Genomic DNA, 21,977 nt, shown 5'->3' with positions numbered 1-21,977 from the left:
CGGTGAATAAGCAGTAAAGGAGACCAAGGCGGTACTTAGAAAGAGAGTTAAAGTTGAGGCAGAAGAAATAAAAACTTTAGGATTAGCCGATGACATTGAAGAGCGAGGACTTCGGAGAGAAGCTGAACGGAATGGATAGTGTCTTCAAAAGAGGCTATAATTTGAACATCAACGAAAGTAAAGCATAGTGAATGGAATGTAGTCGAATTAAAACAGGTGATACCGAGGAAATTATATTATGAAATGAGACGGAAAAAGCAGTAAATAGGTTTTGTTATTTCGGCAGCACATAGATGATGATGACAAAGAAAAACGATAAAAATGCAGACTGGCTATAGTGAGAATAGCATTTCTGAAAAAGAGGACTTTATTAACACAAAGTATCAATTTAAACGTTAAGAAGTTTCTTCCGAAGGCACTGGTGTGGAGTGTAGCCTTTTACAAAAGTAAAACTTTGACCATAAACAGTTCAGCTGAGCTGAACATAAAAGCTTTTGAAATGTGGTGCTACAGAGAAATGCTGAAGATTAGATGGGTAGATCGAATATCTTATGAGGAAGTACTGTACATAATCGGGGGAAAAAATTACGGCACAACTTGACTAAAAAAGAGATCGTTTGGCAGGACACCTTCCCGAGGCATAAAGAAATCGTCAGTTTGGTAATAGAGGGAAGAATGGGTGAAAAAAATTGCAGAGGCAGGCCAAGGAATGTATATAGTAAACATGTTCTTATGGATGTATCTTACAGTGGTTACTCGGCTCTGAAGCGCCTTGAAAAGGATAGAGTAGCGTGGAGAGCTGTGACAAACCAGTCTGTGGACTGGAGATCGTAGCAACAACCACGAGGCCTCAAAACATTAAGAAACATTTCATGGCGTGGAAGATTAATATCTTTTCTTCAGTGTTGTACTGACTGTATGTGCCATAAGAAATGCAAATTCTCATCTACATTTATCCTAGATAAATGTTCATGAAATTTTTCCTATCGTTAAGCTGATGAGGTGATCTCCCTGTTTAGGCTAATGATATTCCGAAGAAATTTGTGTAATCTTGAATTTATCAGCGAAGAGGGTAATGTTCAAGTTGAGCGTATCACCTCCAAGTCCAAGAGAGCGCAGAATACACATAACCAGTCTTCTGAAGGTTCTCATATGCATAGGATACTATCCCTTCGCACTCTGTGCACTTTATACCTGTATCAGAATTGTTGGGTCATGCCCACTCGTCTAGTATAGGGTGCCTAAGGGATGCTGCGTTCTCGGAATGCTATACAACAATTCAAGCAAATAACATTAGTAGCTTTATTTCTATAAAGCAGAACAACAATACTTAACTTGAAGATTTACAAGTAGTAGTGGCAAACGATGGGCGACATGAAGACAGATATGTTCGTCGGTATAGACAAGTCCAGGCAAGCAACTGTTAAGGATTACTACTAGCTGTTGTTGAGCACCCTCCGTGAATACTTTCGACTAATGTCTGTATTCCGAGCCGATCTGAGCGGCCGAGGCTGGCAGGAGTGGCGCTTACATTCACTTCTTGCAGGGAGCGCTCTTGTCGTGCTACGGTCCGAATCAGCGCGCCACTGGCTGACGTTGTTTCACCGCCTTCTCTGGTCTTCCGTTCTCATCTTCGTTCCGGCGCTTGTGGTTACGCCAGAACAAGAATGACAGAGTGACATGAAGCACAGATGAGAGTAGAAGGGAGCGTTGTCGGTTCGCCAGTGTGTGCTCGCGCAGTATGGCTGTAGCAGTAACAGCTCCGCGGTTCGGTACCATATTCTCAAGCTGCATTTGATCGTGTGTTACTGAGTTCGTTTTACAGTAACGTAATGTCGTGGTCAGTTAACGAACGCGCTTTTGTGTATAAAATGGTACCGAGTTTCTATTATTTTTATCTATCAACAAAAGTAACAGGAAGTGCCCTGTCTTACAATAATCAGAATGATTCACATTTATTTGGGAGTATTCGATGCGAAAGGGGTGCTGAACTGGATTTGAATCATTCATGTAAATACGGTAACTAACAAAATGAAAATAGTATAAACTGCTTAAGTAGTTAACAGTCACTACAGTTAGCATGTAGCCCGTCTTACTTGCGCAGAGGGGTATTCCTTAACAAAAAGATGCGATTTGTTGTAAAAATGCGATAGATACCATATTGAAATATATGAAACACACACACACAAATAAAGACGAATTACGGCAGATAGTAAACGCCGCGTAGTTCAGAGTCATTTTCCTCCTGGACACTGTCGTTATTTGTGTAAAATTTCGTGGATGTGTTACCTGAATTGCCCAAGCATATACTGTCGATGTTACTCTCGACACTCATTTCACCTCATGCTTCTGAAACAACCGTTTCTGTGTGGCTACTGGTACTAATTTTGCCAGTTCTTCCTCTACAAGTTTTTTGATTTTCTGCCACAGTGAATTTATTGTCATTTGTTGCCACGTAATGTTTTATGTGCTGCCAATTCATTTCGATTGTGAAATAGGGGCAGTGATACGGTGGAAGCCTAAGAACTCTGTGACCATATTCTTAAGTCACGTTGTCAGCAACATACTGTTGAAACTCCGGCTTCTTTTTTTCACTAGTTACATGAGCTCTGCCTTGCACAAGTCGTCCTGAACATTCACTTTATGGCATTTCAACTATTCAACAACGTCGCCTTTATTCGTTCTTAACGTCGGAGTTTTATCTTTAATAACGGTGATAATTGAGTGGTAATGGGGCGTTTTCCATTACAGCAAGAGATGGACTATTTAAGTTATCCAATAGTTGCCTACTGAACCACATCAGAAAACTACCGTGGTTCGTCTCCTCGTGATAGTATATTGTTTTCTACTGTTTGTAAACAAGTAGCTAGTTCCGTAGGAAAGCAGATTAAGTTCTAACATGCAACACAATAATTCTAGTACCGTTTCCCACCAGAACAGCAGATCTTCCACGTATACTATCATCTGTCCAGTCTTTCCTGACGGAATGACCGTCGTTTATACATTTTTCGTCGAGTGACACGATGTCTTCAAACGCCATTTTAATATTGTCTCTCAAAAATTAACAACGCCACGCAACGATATCATCTCTATCATAATTTTGCGTCCATTAATTTTTTGTCGCGAAACACGAGGGCTCTGACAACCGTTAACAAAGAACTCTCGCTGCCACTGAATAACTCTGCCTCGCGAAGAGTAATGCAATTTTTTTTAATAATTGAATGGCGACCGTAACTCCAAGTTTCTAACTCATTGTTATGTCCTCCTCTTTCTACCTGATGTCTGTAGCGTAGTCGAACCAGGCCCTTCCTGTTCTTGTACAGTGTTTTCTTCAAAAACTTTGACGACATTGTTTTTAAGTAATATCAAAGCAGTCTACCTTCGTTAGAGGCAACAGAGTAGCACCATTGAGCCGGCCGAAGTGGCCGTGCGGTTAAAGGCGCTGCAGTCTGGAACCGCAAGACCGCTACGGTCGCAGGTTCGAATCCTGCCTCGGGCATGGATGTTTGTGATGTCCTTAGGTTAGTTAGGTTTAACTAGTTCTAAGTTCTAGGGGACTAATGACCTCAGCAGTTGCGTCCCATAGTGCTCAGAGCCATGTGTGTGTGAGTAGCACCATTATCTCTCTGCTTCTAGAAATTGTGGAGTATTTATTTTTTTAAAAAGATATTTATATTTTGATCAAATTATTATTCTCTTGTGAAGATTCATAAATCTGTTGTGAGTTTTGCACCACTTCTTGGCGAGAAGAGCAAAGACTTTTCAAAAAAATGGCTCTGAGCACTATGGGACTTAACATCTTAGGTCATCAGTCCCCTAGAACTTAGAACTACTTAAACCTAACTAACCTAAGGACAGCACACAACACCCAGCCATCACGAGGCAGAGAAAATCCCTGACCCCGCCGGGAATCGAACCCGGGAACCAAAGACTTTTCAAAAAACGTAAGTACTGTAAGTCATAGCTTGTATTTCACCTGAAATCGTTTGCAGAAGGCGTAGCGTTCTCAAGATTAAGAACAGAGTTCGCATTGCCACTTAATTTATTTGTGTCTTGATCATGTTCGATCCCGACCGGATATGAGACATAGCAACTACGAACAGAGAAACCTAAGGGACCAGAAAGAGCTGGAAAATTTCTTTGCTATGCTACACCACACATTAAAAGAAGTTGGATTTAAATCAGAAAAAGATAAAATATCAGTGCGCCTTCTGCCTTAACTACGACGTTTGCCGACGTGCAGTCGGACCCTGGTAGCTGTATGAAAACTATAAAAATACCGTTATTTCTGTTGCCATTGATAGGAGATGGATAGCATAGAAATACTTTAAGTAATAAGCAGGCACTACAGCATTTGAGAGCACAATAACCAATGTAATTACCTTAGACAGTATTTCTAACAATAGGCTCCGTACATTTCAATTTTATATCTTGCTGGCTGTTTCTTTAAATAAAGTTCTTTAACATTTTCGACATTTTATCTTAGCTGCACACATAAATTCTTGCATAGCACTGCACAATAGTAATATTTTTATAATAACTAATTAGTGATTGCGGACCACGCCATATACGCGTCCGCCGTCTTCAAAAAATATCACGACTGTGTTAACAGAAGAGGATTACAATTGTTCAGCTGTCGAAAAATAAGAAACACAAAATATGTCTATCGATAAAATTTATGAACAATTCGTATTCCGCGCCGTGGCGCGTAAGGCATTATTTGAAATATCAGGTGGTCGCTGCTCAGCGACGATCTAAGAAATTTTTACACAAATTGTATGGCTTTTATGAGCCTGTATGTTTAGATTATCGAATGTAAGTTTATTTAAGCTATCGAAACAGATACTAATATTACAAAATGATCCCTCATAGGTCACAAAAACGGAAATGTCTGAAACGCAAAACATGAGCAGATCACTGAACGTACCGCTTAGCAACCACACGTTGCTGCAGACTTCCGCTGCAAGCTCCATAAATTCCGTAGCGCAAAATAAAGAAAGCACCAACGAAACGGATCACAGCTGCTTAGGTTACAGGCCGCAAGCATTGTCTGCACTTGAATAGTAGCAGTAGGAGAGAGATTTGACAGTGGTGAACGGAACCGAAGGCGCGACAAAGCGAGTTCTCTGATTGGCTGTTAGTATGGTAGTAGCCCTGTAAACAGATAGACATCTATCACTTTGCTATCTGATCCAGGTACAGTAAGACTGGTTGGTTTGGCATATTGCATAAGTCACATGACACAGCACATCTATCACTGAGCATCCCCGCCCCCAATTATCTAAGGAATAAACATGGAACTGACGTTTACTCGGTAGGTACATATGAATTGATTCCCAACTTCATAAGGGACTGCCTTGATCTCATTAAACTCAGAGATACGCTATTCGAGTATGGCCTGACAAGTTACGAGAATGCAAGCCAAAAGTTTCGCAGGTAAAATTTCCTAGAAACTGCCCTGACCGTCGTAAATTATGGCAATTCATAGCATTTGGACTAAATCTGCATCTTTATTATTATCTTAACTACCAAGTGGCAAGCCGGTCTTGCACGCAACGTTACAAACATAAAATATTTATAGATCCTTCCAGAAACATAAATATTAAACAACAAGTAACTGCTGGTGGTCGGGTTTCCTATGGCAGCCTGGAGCACGCCACGCCAGCCAGCCACCCACTACGCCACACTGCATGGCCACAAGCAGCAACCCACTGTTTCATTCCTATTGGAGGCGTCTACAGCAACCAGGATCTAGATCGTGTAGATGTCCCTCTGTATGGTGGCGCTGGCGGACTCCTCGCGTTCTAGTCGTGCTGTTATATCCTCTTCCCTGTGATGACCATCTCCCGTCGGATTTTCGGAAACATCAAATTCCCTTGAACCGTTCATCATAGATCTGCGCGTCTGGACTATAGGAGGGTTTCATACGAACGACGTGGACGACGGGTCTGAGCTTTTGTCTTCTAGATGAAGGGTCGTAATTCTCGGCTGCACGTCTCGCATCCGATAAGCGACGAAGGACGTGATTCGACCCAAAGCAGCTGACGAAGAAGCTAAACTGCCGTTCCTGGACTGGTTGGGCTGTCCCTACACACTACACACATGCCAGGTGGTTATAATTGAAGTTAAGCTACCCACAGAGATCCAATGTGGGCTGTAATTAAGGTATGACAATGAAACTTTGTAGATATTCTAACGCAGCACCGATTTACGGTGTCAAAGATTAGTTCCAATTTTAGTCACCAGGTGCACATCTGGCGCTGTGAATTCAATAAAAACGTAAAGAAATGTTTCCATATGTAATGGAATTGGAAAGCGACGTGGGCAGAAAATATCAAACAAGTGAGAAAGGCATAACTTTGATTTTATTATTAACTGACCCTTACACAGTTTGTTCAATATGTGCACCAGAGACGGCGACGAGATGCTGAACAGCGCCAGATTTGCACCTGGTGCCCAAAACTGGAACTAATTTTTTCCAGTGTAAATCGGTTCCACATCAACGCATTATCATACCTACCAAGTTTCACTGCCGTACGATAATTAGCTGCGCTGAGTCCGTGAACAGCTGCTCTTTAATTACAATCACCCGGTGCTTTTAAGGAAAAGTTGTTGCTGTCTGTGACAGTGATCCGAAGTTCGTCTTGACCGTCTACAATACTTATGATGTTCACTGGCATGTAGACTTCTTTTCTGAGACTGAATGATCCTTTCAAAAGACAGAAGTTTCAAAATTTAACGAAGCATCTCGATTCACAAGCAGAACTCGTCTCGTTGATGGTGGCTGGATAACAACGTCTTCAATGGCAAACGATCGTCCAGAGCCACCTTTGTTCTGTATGCTTGTTGGAATAGCCACGTCGTCTGGAGCTCTGAACTTCCCTCAGTCTATGACTGCTAGTGATGCCTGTAAGAAGTCCCATCCAAGAATAACATTATTACCAAAGTCTGTTAAAATGACATTCATTGTTATCCTTGGAATATGTGCTCCTGCCGGTTGAGAGTATTTCCCTTCGGTGATTTATAACACAACCGCTTTCATATATCGGAATATAGTATTCTTTAGCTGACGACGATAAGCATCCGACATGGCGGAAAAGGAGGCCCCCGATACTAGCACTCAAACACGTTGAGCGTCGATGATGAGATCTACAAGATTTCCTTACATGTTGGTGAGTGTCGTCCATGGACGATTTACGTCTGTGGCGGCCTCACTTTCACAGTTTTCTTGAAGTAGGTGGCTAGGCGTGCTATATCCGCGAGTAGCCGGATAACAGTGCATACGACAGAAAAACAGGAGAGAAATGATGACGACGCGAGGCGGATTGCACTCAGAGCCACGCCGGAGTCGATCAACAGGGCTGATCGGACGGCGGATCCGACACAGCGAGAGCAAGTCAATAGCAACCTGTGCAACCAACTTTCCACACAACGCTGTGAACGTCTGAAGTACAAACCACAATCTAAATCGAAACGAAAGAGAAAAACTAATACCAAAGCGAAGTCGTCGACCAGTAGTCAGTAGTACGGTAGAGACAGTAACGAACGCCGTCAGATGAAATACACGAATGAATGAGCGGTAGAGTGCGGCCGTATTTACGCTGTCCGTGAGAAACACTATTGGCCGATGCATTCACTGGCGAGACGGTGGCGCATTCACTAGGTGATTGCAGCGCTGCGGTGACAGGGTCCTCTATCGTCCATCGAGGTCCATTTGCTCCGTCGAGCATTCAACTTAGGCGCATCCCGATACGACGAGGCGAGCGGCTGCTATCTCCTGAACAGGACGGGACACGGCTATGGCAAATCGGGGAGCGACCTCGTCCCAGGTCGACTGTAATCATCTCCAATTGAGTGGCGTGAAGAGGACTGTTGTGAAGATTGCGTGTGGCAGCGCAATGGTAGAGGAAAACTCGACTTCTTTCTCTGGAGCAGCGTACGTGTCCAGGCTGAAAACAGACCAACGTGTTTGTTGCTATTATGTGGAGTTGGTATAGGAATTGGTTGTACCTGTGTTGCTGGTGTTCGATGTTGCCGTTTGATTGCTGCGGTGTAAGTCCATTTTAGCCGAGTCTATTCTTTGACACGTTCGGCAGGTGGCGGAAATTCGTGCTAAAGGTCGATTCACCATTTTTCTCAACATTCTCTATTATCTCCTGAGGTATCGGGTCGACATTCACGGTTGCTATCTCTTGCGTACTCGGATCGACAGCTGTGGTTGCCATAAAAAGGCTTTATCTCTTCTCTCACTGCCTGGCGTATGAGTGAAGCGAGGTTGTGACGGTCTTCCACAACTGCCTCACGTTCAAATTCTAGGGTCCGTCATATTGCTTTCGTTTGGTTCTCTTCTGCCGCGCGGGATTAGCAGGGCGGTCTAAGGCTCTGCAGTCACGGACTGTGCGGCTGATCCTGGCGGAGGTTCGAGTCCTTCCTCGGGCATGGGTGTGTTTGTTCGTCCTTAGGATAAGTTAGGTTAAGTAGTGTGTAAGCTTAGGGACTGATGACCTTAGCAGTTAAGTCCCATAAGATTTCACACACATTTGAACATTTTGGTTCTCTTCTGTTACGCTTCATCGATGCGCTACCACAGCTTGGTGCATTCCTCGGTTGTTGTAACATCTTTTACCACAAAATCAACTGCTTTCATCAAGTATGAGAGTTCGCCAACTTCTGTCACCTACTGGCTAGTGTTGCTGCCTCCGGATCACGGGATACCGGGTTCGATTACCGGCTGGGTTGGGGAATTTCTCTGCCCGGGGAGTGGGCGTTTGTGTTGTCCTCATCATTTCATCATCAGTCGTGAACATAGCGAGATTGGACTGTGTAAAGATTGGAACTTTGTACGGGCGCTGATAACCGCATAGTTGAGCGCCCCGCAAACCAAACATCATAATCAGCTTCTGTCATATTTGGTTTTACAATGTGGCGTAGGGCCAAAAAATTCTGTACATAGTACTGTGTCATATCCCCGGGACGCTGGGCCCTGTTCTGCAACAGTTCTTCCCTTAAATGGCTTTGCTGCTGCTTGTGGCCAAACGTTCCCTTTAGTTCGGCCTGAAATTTGTCCCAACTATTGACTTTCTCTTCGTTGTTCTCGAACCACTGTTGGACTGTGTCGTCCTCTTAGAACTGAAAACACGTTTATTACAAACACCAGCGAACAGCCAAAACAGAACGGAACGTCTGCATAGAGCGCAGCTGTTAATAAAAATACCATATTGAATATTCCAGAATGTTGGTATTTGTACAAACATCGAATATTCGAGAGTATGCAGACGTTTCAAACATAATATAGTCCAAGAACTTTGGAGAAATGTAAATACTAAGAAACAAGTAATTGGTGACAGTTGGGTTTGAACTGGGGACACGTAGCACGCGAACCAACGACGCTAACGTTTAAGCCACACTGCGTGCGGAAGAGCCGGCAACAATGTCACAGATGCAGTCGCAGTATCCGCCCTTGCAGCTGCATGTCGAACGTATTAAATTTTACTCTCAGACTGTCAAAATCTGAGTATAATATCCTTGGCGAATTCCTCATTAGAATGATAACGAAGTCTTTCGAGACGGCTTTGTTGTATAAAACATTCCTGGACTTCTTGCCGCGTCAGTTCAGTGTAAAACTCGATCTTTCCACTTCCATCGGCTTCGTCATGAGCAACTGACTGTCAAAACTGCTTCTGCGGTTGTCGTACTGGTATATCGCACATAGGTGGCTTCTGATTGGTAGGGAATTACGTAATGCTGTCGCAGATGGTGTCAACATTTGCACTGGTGGCGCCACTGCTCCTGTACATTGCGACGAATATCTCTGCCTCCTCACTGCAACGAGAGCTCGCTTGCATGCACCACTAAGATTTTATCCACTGTCACGGTTCAAGTGCTTTGTGCACATTATCATTTCTATAGCCTCTTTAATTACATATTTCAAGTAATTAGGGGCCTGGAACAGAACTTTTGTTTCGTCGAACAATTTTTTTGTTTTGTTTCTGAGGCTGTTCTCAGTAAAGTGTTACAAGGTAAACGACATTTCACACTCCTAGTGTAGTACAAGGAAAGATAATCGTGACAGAATAATATTAAGCAGTGAGTGCGCGGATGCTTCTTTTCGTACGTGCAAACATTAAACGGGAGGTGTGGAAAACGAGAAAACGGCAAGATGTGACGATAAAGGAGCGGCTTCACCTGCTGTGGGTGGGGCCTTTTACATTTTGGCGTCGCGGTTTCGCGGTGGTTTGACCATCAAAGAGCATCCACACTCTTCAAGAATGAAAACAAATTACGAGATGTTTTGTGACAAACGAAATGTACTATAATCTGGATTGTCATGCGGAGCCTTTGAGGCGTAAATCATATGTCAAGTTGTGTTCAGCTCAAATTCACGAATCATTCTAATGATCTGTACACCCATCAAGAAAATATATATTTGTAAAATGACATGTTTTTTCGTGATTTCAGTAGAGGTTATCTTCTTCTACTCCAGTAACAACTGAAGAACGTGAAGAAGTCAAGACTTTTCTCGGCTGCACACCGGATTTCGGAGGTACTGATCAGCAGGACCTCTACTTCAAGAGAAACAACTACGGCGACCGGAGTACAAGAAAGAGGTAAATACGTCAGAGGTTACATCGGGTGACAGATTTCATGAAGCGTTCTGACTCAGCTTCAGCTACAAGGAGCGAGCCAGCAGCTACGTAAAACTCTAAACCAACAAGAAAAACACCTCATCAGCAACTGCAGATTTCTCCACTTCTCGATTTTTAATATGTTGTTGGTCGGAAATGATACGCCTAGACTGACCAATGTAATTGCGTCCGCACTCACAAGGAATGTTATAAATCCCAGGGATCCTGAGGTTGAGATGGTACTTAACAAAGCGTAGCATCTGCTTCATCTTCTTAGGAGGTCTTACGCCTTGTCTTCCCAGGACGCTGCCTATTTTGCTGGAAGTAGCGCAGCAGAAAAGAAGGAATACAATCGACGGGCCATCATCTGAAGGTTCTACGATTTCAAGTTTCCTTTTCTCGCAAAAGGCTGACTACATATCACGTGAATCGCAGCTATTCTTTCGGAACACGTACTTTAGATGATTAATTTTGGAATCCAAGGGACACTCGCCAGACACAGTTTTCGCTCTGTGTAAATCAGTCTCATTCTGCTTTCGGTACACTGAGGGGCCAAAACGTCCACCCAGCTTTCGTTGTACCATAACATCTATTAATGGCAGCCTTCTTTCTCTCTATGTCTCGACACGTACTGGATTATTGGGTATATACTGTTCATATGGTCAAGGAAGTTCTCAAGAGCTTCTAACATTGGGGCCAGACTATAAACACGTCAAAGCCACCAATATCATGTTGCTGTGAAATTTTGGCGGATATTATGAGTGATGCTATAGCCTGTAATTCTCCATCGCTCAGTCGTCTGTTCAGCTTGTTGTGGGCCGAAGCAATACCTGTGAAACGCAGCGTAGTTCCCAGTCGTATAATAAAGTAGGCAGTCATCCTTTCGAGCACCTATTAAGCACGGTATTATACTAACAGTATGTGGCTTGGCTGTATTGTGCCTGTATGGACTATAAATCTCTTCAATGATGCAAGACATGTCCATTTCTCCGTTGTTTTACTCCGGTCTGATAACGTCGTCAGTTTTAACACTGATTACGTACGTAGCCCACAAAACACGCAGTCTTGTTAAGCAAAAGCCTTTCTATTACTTCTTTTTCCGTAAGATTTCTACTACTTCTTTTCCCCTAACCTTCCTGACTTTTTCTGTTCTAGCCAACGTACCCTTGTGTGCAGAAGAAGAAAATCAGAAAAGCTACAAATGTGCTCCAACGTTAATCGCACAAATTTTGCTGCCTTCAGTTTATGCAATAAGAGACGAGATATTCATCGGTATTTGCTAGTTTCATGCTATTAAGTAAGCCTCAGGTAATGACAGTCAGCTAGAGCATTCACAATTCACACGAAATTGTCTGTTACGTAACGACGAACGATTTCATTGATGAGTTCAATGATTCACAGAGTAAAGAATCGATTTCGACCATCTTCGCTGTTCACGGCCACAACAGCCGTTCCAAATACGTACACTGGTTCCTTTCTCTATGGCTCGCTGCCTCAAACACAATCACAGTTCCCAGTAATTCTTTTATTTCACAGTGACGTATATTAATACTGTTGTAATTGACACACACTAGTAAATAAACTGATAGAGGTGAAACAGCTGAAGAGAAAACTAGTATGGGTATATAGTATATAACTTTCAATTGCCGTCATATCAGGAGACTAACAGAAAAATTCGAGGTGATAATCCGAGAGCCGGCCGGTGAGGCCGAGCGATTCTAAGCGTTTCAGTCTGAAATCGCGCAAGTGCTACGGTCGCAGGTTCGAATCCTGCCTCGGGTATGGATGCGTATGATGTCCTTAGGTTAATTAGGTTTAAGTAGTTCTAAGTTCTAGGGGACTGATGACCTCAGAAGTCCCATAGTGCTCAGAGCCATTTGAACCATAATCTGAGAAAACAACAAATAAAACTGAAAATATTAAGTGTAATAAACCACGAAGTGGCCGAACATTTTTGTTGATTCCTCTCTGAGCTACTGACAGCTTTAGTAATCAGTAATAACGACCATTTTTCTTCTTGTGATGTAAGCACACTTACGGCTATCGATATTCTTCTCAATTTATGATTAACTGTTTACGATCAATTTCATTAGCAAATAATATATATATTGTGAAAACGCAATTAAAATGACTAGTCTCTTGAAGAGGTACCTACATGGTGACTGCACGTGATGTCACAGATTATTCTTACTGCATGCTTCTGTGTAATCAATATTTCCTTTATAAGTGATGAGTTGCCCCAAAATATTATTCCATAAGACATTATTGAGGGAAAATATGCAAATCTGTTATGAAACTAATTCGTTTGTTTCCATGACTAGGAGCAAAAATAGATGAACTTGATTATTTGATCAGATCAGTAATATGTTCACTCCAGTTCTAGTTTTCATCGATATGAACATCGAAAAATCTGGAGCTTTCTACCCTGCTTACTTACTCCTAGTCATGTGATTTATCAGTCATTGCTGCGCAGAAATTAATATTGTACGTTTTCTCAAAATTAAGGAATGAGAAACTTCATTAACAGTTCCTTCTGAGTTCTCTCTGATGGGATTTATTACAATGTTAGTGTCATCTGCATAAAGTACCAATCCCGCTTGATCAATATTAAGCTGAAGGTCATTCCTATTCCTTGTATATATAAGGAATAGCAATAGGTCCAGAACTAAACCCTGAGAGACATCCATCGTGTAAGAGACATCCATCGTGATGTATCCTCTGTCATCAAAATGTTCTCTCCTTGCAACATTGTTTGTATTATTCGGCATAACATTTTGCGTTCTCTTTGTTGAATATGATTCAAACCAGTTGTTTGTGAAGCAATGAGTTTCGTAAAATTTGAGTTTTTCTCAGAAATAAACATGATCTACACAGTACAAAATCTTGGATATATCACAAGAAAGTTCTGACAAAACAAGGTGAAGCTTAATCACAATAATTTTCGCATACAAGATAGTCCTAAATTTGTTATTTCAAATACTGTGCAGCGGAAATAATTAAAAGATTGAGCGTATTCCTACAACAGAATAATAGTTAACATATGACTGGGCTAACGTTAGCTGCAACACTTCAGTGACGTGTTGCTATCTCCAATTCGTCTAATTAACTTCGTTGAGTGATGAGCCGCGAACGGAGGGGGAAAGATGAATCCACGAGGCAAAAGCTGTAGGTATCCGTGTTTGCAGTGTGTATTGAATCATTTCGGTCTGTATCTTGGCTATTTCTGTGTCATACGTCTGAAAGACGTATATCGACAAATTTTCTGTTTTTATATCGTTGCCTGTCTTCCACTGAAACATACGAGGGGCGTTCAGAAAGTAAGCTCCGATCGGTCGCGAAATGGAAACGACTATGAAAATCCGATAAAGCTTTGCACAGATGTGTTGGGTAGTGTCTCTAGTATAACCCCAGTTAGCATCACGTCGCTCTTCTCATTTCTGAGCTCGCAGTGAGTGCGTAAATATGTCTAGAAAATAGTGTCTGCCGCCAAGTACGAGGGCCTGGTGAGAAATTTCGCCTGAAGCTATGCAGCTAACATTACATAACTGTCGTGCTGTTTCTTCTTCAAGACAATTCTCAGCCGCATTCTGCAGGGGCAATGAAGATGCTCCTGCATCGTTTTCAAATGGAAATGTGAGATTACCCACAATACAGTCCGCAATTGTCTCCCCCTGAGTTTCATCTCTGGTCACATGAACCGCTGTCTTTGAAGACAACATTTTGACACAGACAACGAGGTGTAGGCCAGCGTGGAGAATTGGCGGAAAGCACTGGCGGCTGCCCTCTATGATGAGGCTATTGAAAAGTTGGTACAAAGCTATGACAAAAGTCTAAGTCAGAACGGCGACTACGTAGAGAAGTAGCTGCAAGGTGTAGTTAATTGTTACAAGTAAAACATTTCTGATGTTCACTGTGGTTTCAATTTGGCAATCAACCGGAGCTTACTTTCTGAACAGGCCTCGTATTTCTCTGTTCCTCGCCCTCGACTATTGCATAAAAGCGTAATATAAGGACAACGATCGATATATGACGGTTGTTATTCGTGATGGTCAACTATTGCCGATGGTCTCTGCATATAACGGCTTATGCACAGCTGTGAAGCCGCTAAAGCGCAGCCTGTGAAGTTTGACGGCAGAGTGTGAGCTCTCTCCTTACACGAGTCCCGTGCTGCCAGCGCCCTCGGCGGCACGGCCTGCTTTTGCCCCTTATCCAGTTTCATCCCTCCGGCAAAAAATTTATAGCTGTACTTTAATCCTTGTTAACCTAATATATCAAAGCTCTAGACAGGCAAAAGTAGAACACGTACCGCGCTCCTAATTACTCGAGGACCACAAAAATATGTTATCCGCGCGTATCGCCTTAAGCAGGCAGCTTTGTTATGTTTCACGCTCCACCGAATATCATAATCCGTTGCCTTTACGAAAACATCTGTTTCAACAATTTTATTCTTTTGCTATAAGCTGCAGCTCGTGACCGTGATTGCAGGTGCACAAAATTATTTGCTCGTTAAGAGCTTGATAATTCAATGATGGTACATTTTATTGGTATTGCCAAACTGAGAAGGGGTTTTTAACTTATTCAGAGCACTTTTTCTTCTGTTCGTTTTGTTTCATCTTATCTTCTTGAGTCAATCTTGTATTTTGTCGTACGGGCTTCTCAGAAAATATGTATACAGGGTGTTACAAAAAGGTACGGCCAAACTTTCAGGAAACATTCCTTACACACAAAGAAAGAAAATATGTTATGTGGACATGTGTCCGGAAACGCTTACTTTCCATGTTAGAGCTCATTTTATTACTTCTCTTCTAATCACATTAATCATGGAATGGAAACACACAGCAACAGAACGTACCAGCGTGACTTCAAACACTTTGTTACAGGAAATGTTCAAATTGTCCTCCGTTAGCGAGGATACATGCATCCACCCTCCGTCGCATGGAATCCCTGACGCGTTGATGCAGCCCTGGAGAATGGCGTATTGTATCACAGCCGTCCACAATACGAGCACGAAGAGTCTCTACATTTGGTACCAGGGTTGCGTAGACAAGAGCTTTCAAATGCCCCCATAAATGAAAGTCAAGAGGGTTGAGGTCAGGAGAGCGTGGAGGCCATGGAATTGGTCCGCCTCTACCAATCCATCGGTCACCGAATCTGTTGTCGAGAAGCGTATGAACATTTCGACTTAAATGTGCAGGAGCTCCATCGTGCATGAACCACATGTTGTGTCGTACTTGTAAAGGCACATGTTCTAGCAGCACAGATAGAGTATCCCGTATGAAATCATGATAACGTGCTCCATTAAGCGTAGGTGGAAGAAACTAAAATGAGCTCTAACATGGAAATTAAGCGTTTCCGGACACATGTCCACATAACATCTTTTCTTTATTTGTGTGTGAGGAATGTTTCCTGAAAGTTTGGGCGTACCTTTTTGTAACACCCTGTATAAAAAAAGCAACTTGTTCAAAACTTCAAAATGTGCATAGGAGGAAAAAAGGAACACTTCTTTATGTAACAAAGTTGTCACTGGTGCACTATTTCCCCACTTGGGATCAAGTGAAGGTTTCGACGCTAGCGTTCTTCAGAGACGGTGTTCAAACTGTAGTGTAACAAAATGTTGCCGAAAATGTCACTTGTTTATATTAACGCACCATCTGTATCTGTCTGCTAATGTTTGTATAATTCGCTCAAACCTGTCAGGTGTCCCACGATTAACAGCTGTAGCTTCAACCAAACAGGGAATGTCTGTTAGTGTCTCATACACCAAACGCTTCATCTCTCCCCTACGAAAAGAAATTTATGGGAGCGAGGTCGGGAGAACACGGTGGCTGCGGTACTGGCCCACTCCATCTTATCCAACAATTAAAGAAAGCACTCCGTCGTCAGGCCACGAGTAGCCTACCGGGACCACCCGACCGCCGTGTAATCCTCCGAGGAGGATGCCGATAGGCGGGGTGTGGGGTCAGCACACCGCTCTCCCGGTCGGTATGATGTTATTCTTGACCGAAGCCGCTGGTATTCGGTCGAGTAGCTCCCCAATTGGCATCACGAGGCCGAGTGCACCCCGAAAAATTGCGACTCCGCATAGCGGATGGAAGATCACCCATCCAAGAGCCGGCCACGCCCAACAGCGTTTAATTTCGGCGATCTCACGGGAACCGGTGTATCCACTGAGGCAACGCCGTTGGCAACAATTGAAGAAAACATTGTCTGAGTGCTCTCTGACGGCAACGGCAAAGTACGGTGGGCTCCAGTCATGCTGTACACATAATAATCGCTGCCCGGCTTCTAATGGGACATTCTCCAACACATCTAGTAGTACTTCACGGTGGAAGATACCGTAATTTTCTAAACTGTCCGTGTTAGACACAAGATTCGGCCCACTCAAATGATCGTGAACAATACTAGTCCACAAATGTATGATAAATCTAATGATGTGGAACACACAAGTTGCGCTAGTATTTTCCAGCTCCGGAAGCTGGCTATTGTGGCTGTTGAAGGAAGCCTGGCCAGCGATGTTTTTAGTATGGTGTAGATACCATTGGCAGAATTCCTCGTGCAGGGGAAAGTCATCAGCTAAAACGTCTTGAACCTACTAATACTTGACTGGTCGCATGACTAAGACGTTCCACAAGTTGACGTTGGAGATCTTTATTTCCTTGGCTATATATCGTGTGTTGGTGGTTCAAATCAAATGGCTCCGAGCACTATGCGACTTAACTTCTGAGGTCATCAGTCCCCTAGAACTTAGAACTACTTAAACCTAACTAACCTAAGGACATCACACACATCCATGCCCGAGGCAGGATTCGAACCTGCGACCGTAGCGGTCGCTCGGTTCCAGACTGCAGCGCCTAGAACCGCACGGCCACTCCGGCTGGCTGTGTTGGTGGTGCAGCTGTCCTAAATGGAGCTGTTCTAAACACTCTGTATCACGGCTCCTTGAAACCGAATAGTTCACACACTGCGATGTCTCCAGTTTCTCGCAGGTCTGGTCTAAGCCTATCTGTTTCAAGAAGACGGCCATCACTTCTTTGAAATGTGGCATTATTTGATAACTTCCTCCACGAAAATCATTTCTACATTAGGTGCCTCCCTGCTTGACTGTAGCTTCGTGCCTCCCCATAAATGAGACGAATGTTAGCTAATTAGGTTAAACTGTAGTCAGCCACCTACAGCTTGAAAACATCAGCAGAAACTGTCACGTAAATACAACTTTAAGAAAAGCAATAATTATGTGTTTGACATATCTACTTGGGAAGAGTTTAACGACTGTGTACAAGTGGATGACTGAGGATGATACTGTGTACCGAAAACGGTAACTAATCGGACAGATGATTAAATTGCAACTATAGACTAAAACATATACTCTCTCGGTATTGGAATGGTCGCTGTTCCGAAAGACAATACATCTGGAATATGTAATTGTGCTGCCGGCCACTGTGGCCGAGCGGTTCTAGGCGCTTCAGGAGGGAACCGCGCTGCTGTTACGGTCGCAGGTTCGAATCCTCCCTCGGGCATGGATGTGTGTGATGTCCTTAGGTTAGTTAGGTTTAAGTTGTTCTAAGTCTAGGGGACTGATGACCTTAGATGTTAAGTCCCATAGTACTTAGGGCCATTTTGTAATTGTGCTATTTGTTATCCATCGCCATGGACACTGCTACACGTAATGAAAACTGACTCTTCCTAACAATAATATGTAACTGTATCGCAAATTGGGTCTGTTTTCATACGAAGAAGTCAAAATAACTGTGAACGTTGGCCTAATGAAAGTCCAGCGATAAATCCTTCAAGGAGTCCTAACGGGGAAACAGTGTACTTGTGATATACAGGTATATACAGGGTGTTACAAAAAGGTACAGCCATACTTTCAGGAAACATTCCTCAAACACAAATAAAGAAAATAAGTTATGTGGACATCTGTCCGGAAACGTTTAATTTCCATGTTAGAGCTCATTTTAGTTTCGTCAATATGTACTGTACTTCCTTGATTCACCGCCAGCTGGCCCAATTGAAGGAAGGTAATTTTGAATTCGGTGCTTGTGTTGACATGCGACTCATTGCTCTACAGTACTAGCATCAAGCACATCAGTACGTAGCATCAACAGGTTAGTGTTCATCACGAACGTGGTTTTGCAGTCAGTGCAATGTTTACAAATGCGGAGTTGGCAGATGCCCATTTGATGTATGGATTAGCACGGGGCAATAGCCGTGGCGCGGTACGTTTGTATCGAGACAGACTTCCAGAACGAAGGTGTCCCGACAGGAAGACGTTCGAAACAATTGATCGGCATCTCAGGGAGCACGGAAAATTCCAGCCTATGACTCGCGACTGGGGAAGACCTAGAACGACGAGGACAACTGCAATGGACGAGGCAATTCTTTGTGCATTTGACGATAACCCTAATGTCAGCGTCAGAGAAGTTGCTTCTGTACAGGGTAACGTTGACCACGTCACTGTATTGAGAGTGCTACGAGAGACTCAGTTGTTTCCGTACCATGTACAGCGTGTGCAGGCACTATCAGCAGCTGATTGGCCTTCACGGGTACACATCTGCGAATGGTTCATCCAACAATGTGTCAATGCTCATTTCAGTGCAAATGTTCTCTTTACGGATGAGGCTTCATTCCAACGTGATCAAATTGTAAATTTTCACAATCAACATGTGTGGGATTACGAGAATCCGCACGCAGTTGTGCAGTCACGTCATCAACACAGATTTTCTGTGAACGTTTGGGCCGGTATTGTTGGTGATGTCTTGATTGGGCCCCATGTTCTCCCACCTACGCTCAATGGAGCACGTTACATAATTTCATACGGGATACTCTACCTGTGCTGCTAGAACATGTGCGTTAATATAAACAAGTGACATTTTCGGCAACATTTTGAAAACACTACAGTTTGAACACCGTCTCTGAAGAACGCTAGCGTCGAAACCTTCACTTGATCCCAAGTGGGGAAATAGTGCACCAGTGACAACTTTGTCACATAAAGAAGTGTTCCTTTTTTCCTCCTATGCACATTTTGAAGTTTTGAACAAGTTGCTTTTTTTATACAGGGTGTTACAAAAAGGTACGCCCAAACTTTCAGGAAACATTCCTCACACACAAATAAAGAAAAGATGTTATGTGGACATGTGTCCGGAAACGCTTAATTTCCATGTTAGAGCTCATTTTAGTTTCTTCCACCTACGCTCAATGGAGCACGTTATCATGATTTCATACGGGATACTCTATCTGTGCTGCTAGAACATGTGCCTTTACAAGTACGACACAACATGTGGTTCATGCACGATGGAGCTCCTGCACATTTAAGTCGAAATGTTCATACGCTTCTCAACAACAGATTCGGTGACCGATGGATTGGTAGAGGCGGACCAATTCCATGGCCTCCACGCTCTCCTGACCTCAACCCTCTTGACTTTCATTTATGGGGGCATTTGAAAGCTCTTGTCTACGCAACCCTGGTACCAAATGTAGAGACTCTTCGTGCTCGTATTGTGGACGGCTGTGATACAATACGCCATTCTCCAGGGCTGCATCAGCGCATCAGGGATTCCATGCGACGGAGGGTGGATGCATGTATCCTCGCTAACGGAGGACAATTTGAACATTTCCTGTAACAAAGTGTTTGAAGTCACGCTGGTACGTTCTGTTGCTGTGTGTTTCCATTGCATGATTAATGTGATTTGAAGAGAAGTAATAAAATGAGCTCTAACATGGAAAGTAAGCGTTTCCGGACACATGTCCACATAACATATTTTCTTTCTTTGTGTGTGAGGAATGTTTCCTGAAAGTTTGGCCGTACGTTTTCGTAACACCGTGTATACGTTAAGGTCGCTGGCCTCCGACGTGACTTTACATCGGGATGTATATGATATACACCAGGATCGATCGTTATGGCAAGCAGATGTCACGTAGTCCCCTGGTCGCAATGCTGTTGAAGTATCCTGTATTTCGGTAAAAACAGTGATCGCCAAACAAGTGGTCGTGAACTGAGGCAGGCGTGACACCGGTTGGCTTTGTATATGATGTGCAGGGTAGCTTGTTCCAGAGGCGGAAAGCAGCAAAAAATAAGTAGTTTGGGATTTTTTTATCGCTAGGATACTAATAAATTATATCTCGTGTTGCGATTATGATGAGACAACAAGTACTTTATTTCTGATTTTGAGGTGTTGGTATGTCAACGGCCTTGCCGCAGTGGATACATCGGTTCTCGTCAGATCACCGAAGTTAAGCGCTGTCGGGCATGGCCGGCACTTGGATGGGTGACCATCCAGGCCGCCATGTGCTGTTGTCATTTTTCGGGGTGCACTCAGCCACGTGATGCCAATTAAGGCGTCACAGAAAACCGTCGTAACGACCGGGAGAGAGGTGTGCTGACCACGCGCCCCTCCTATCCGCATCCTCAGCTGAGGATGACACGGCGGTCTGATGGTCCCGATGGGCCACTTGTGGCCCGAAGACGGAGTGGTTTATTTGAGGTATTGGTATGCATAAACACTAACCTGTCTATAAATTAGAAGTAACGTATGGTAACTATGAAAGTTGTCAGGCCACAACATCCTAACTAGAAGTACTCCAGAGGTCAAACAGATGCTGCAGACGTAACGCACAGAAGCTTACATCGTTATTGCTAACATTCTTAGAGTTTTCACTGCACAATTAGTGTGGATTACGTAGCAAAAATCACTTAGAAGACAGGTTATGGATAAGCAAACCCACGTCTATAGCATCTGTGGACTTACAGCATCTTTCGACATTGCTGATTAGAATATTCTCTTTAAAATTCTGAAGGTAGCAAAGGTAAAATACAGGAAGCAAAAGACTATTTACAACTTGTACAGAAACCAGGCGGCTGTTATAAGAGTTGGGGGTGTGTGGAAAGGTAGCAGTGGTTGAGAAAAGATTGAGATTTACTGATGACATTGTAATTTTGTTAGAGAGAACAAAGGACTTGGAAGAGCCGTTGAAGGGAATGGGTAGTGTCTTGAAATGTGGATAAAAATGGATATCAACAAACACAAAACAAAGATAATGGAATGTAGTCGAATTAAATCAGGTGATTCTGGGGTAATTAGATTAGGAAACGAGGCACTTAAAGTAGTCGATGCGTTTTGTTAGTCGGGTACTAAAGTAACTAATGGAGACCAAACTACGGAGGATATAAAATGTAGATTGGCCGTGGGAAGAAAAGAATTTCTGAAGAAAAGAAATTTGTTAACATCGAATATAAATTTAAGTGTTAGGAAGTTTTTCTGAAGCTATTTGTGTGGAGTGTAGCCATGTGTGGAAGTGAAACACGGACGATAAATAGTTCAGACAAAAAGAGAATATAAGGTTTTGAAATGTGGT

At 43.1% G+C, this 21,977-nt stretch overlaps 1 pseudogene; it reads left to right on the top strand.

Moving 5' to 3' along the window:
• Window positions 1-20,804: 20,804 nt before the first annotated feature.
• On the top strand, window positions 20,805-20,922 carry LOC124608000 (annotated as a pseudogene).
• The last annotated feature ends 1,055 nt before the right edge of the window (window positions 20,923-21,977 follow it).

Source organism: Schistocerca americana, chromosome 3 (assembly GCF_021461395.2).
Source record: "Schistocerca americana isolate TAMUIC-IGC-003095 chromosome 3, iqSchAmer2.1, whole genome shotgun sequence".
In the NCBI taxonomy this organism is placed as follows: Eukaryota; Metazoa; Arthropoda; class Insecta; order Orthoptera; family Acrididae; genus Schistocerca; species Schistocerca americana.
The sequence above is the reverse complement of the archived record's forward strand: the minus strand, read 5'-3'. Positions and strand labels throughout refer to the sequence as shown.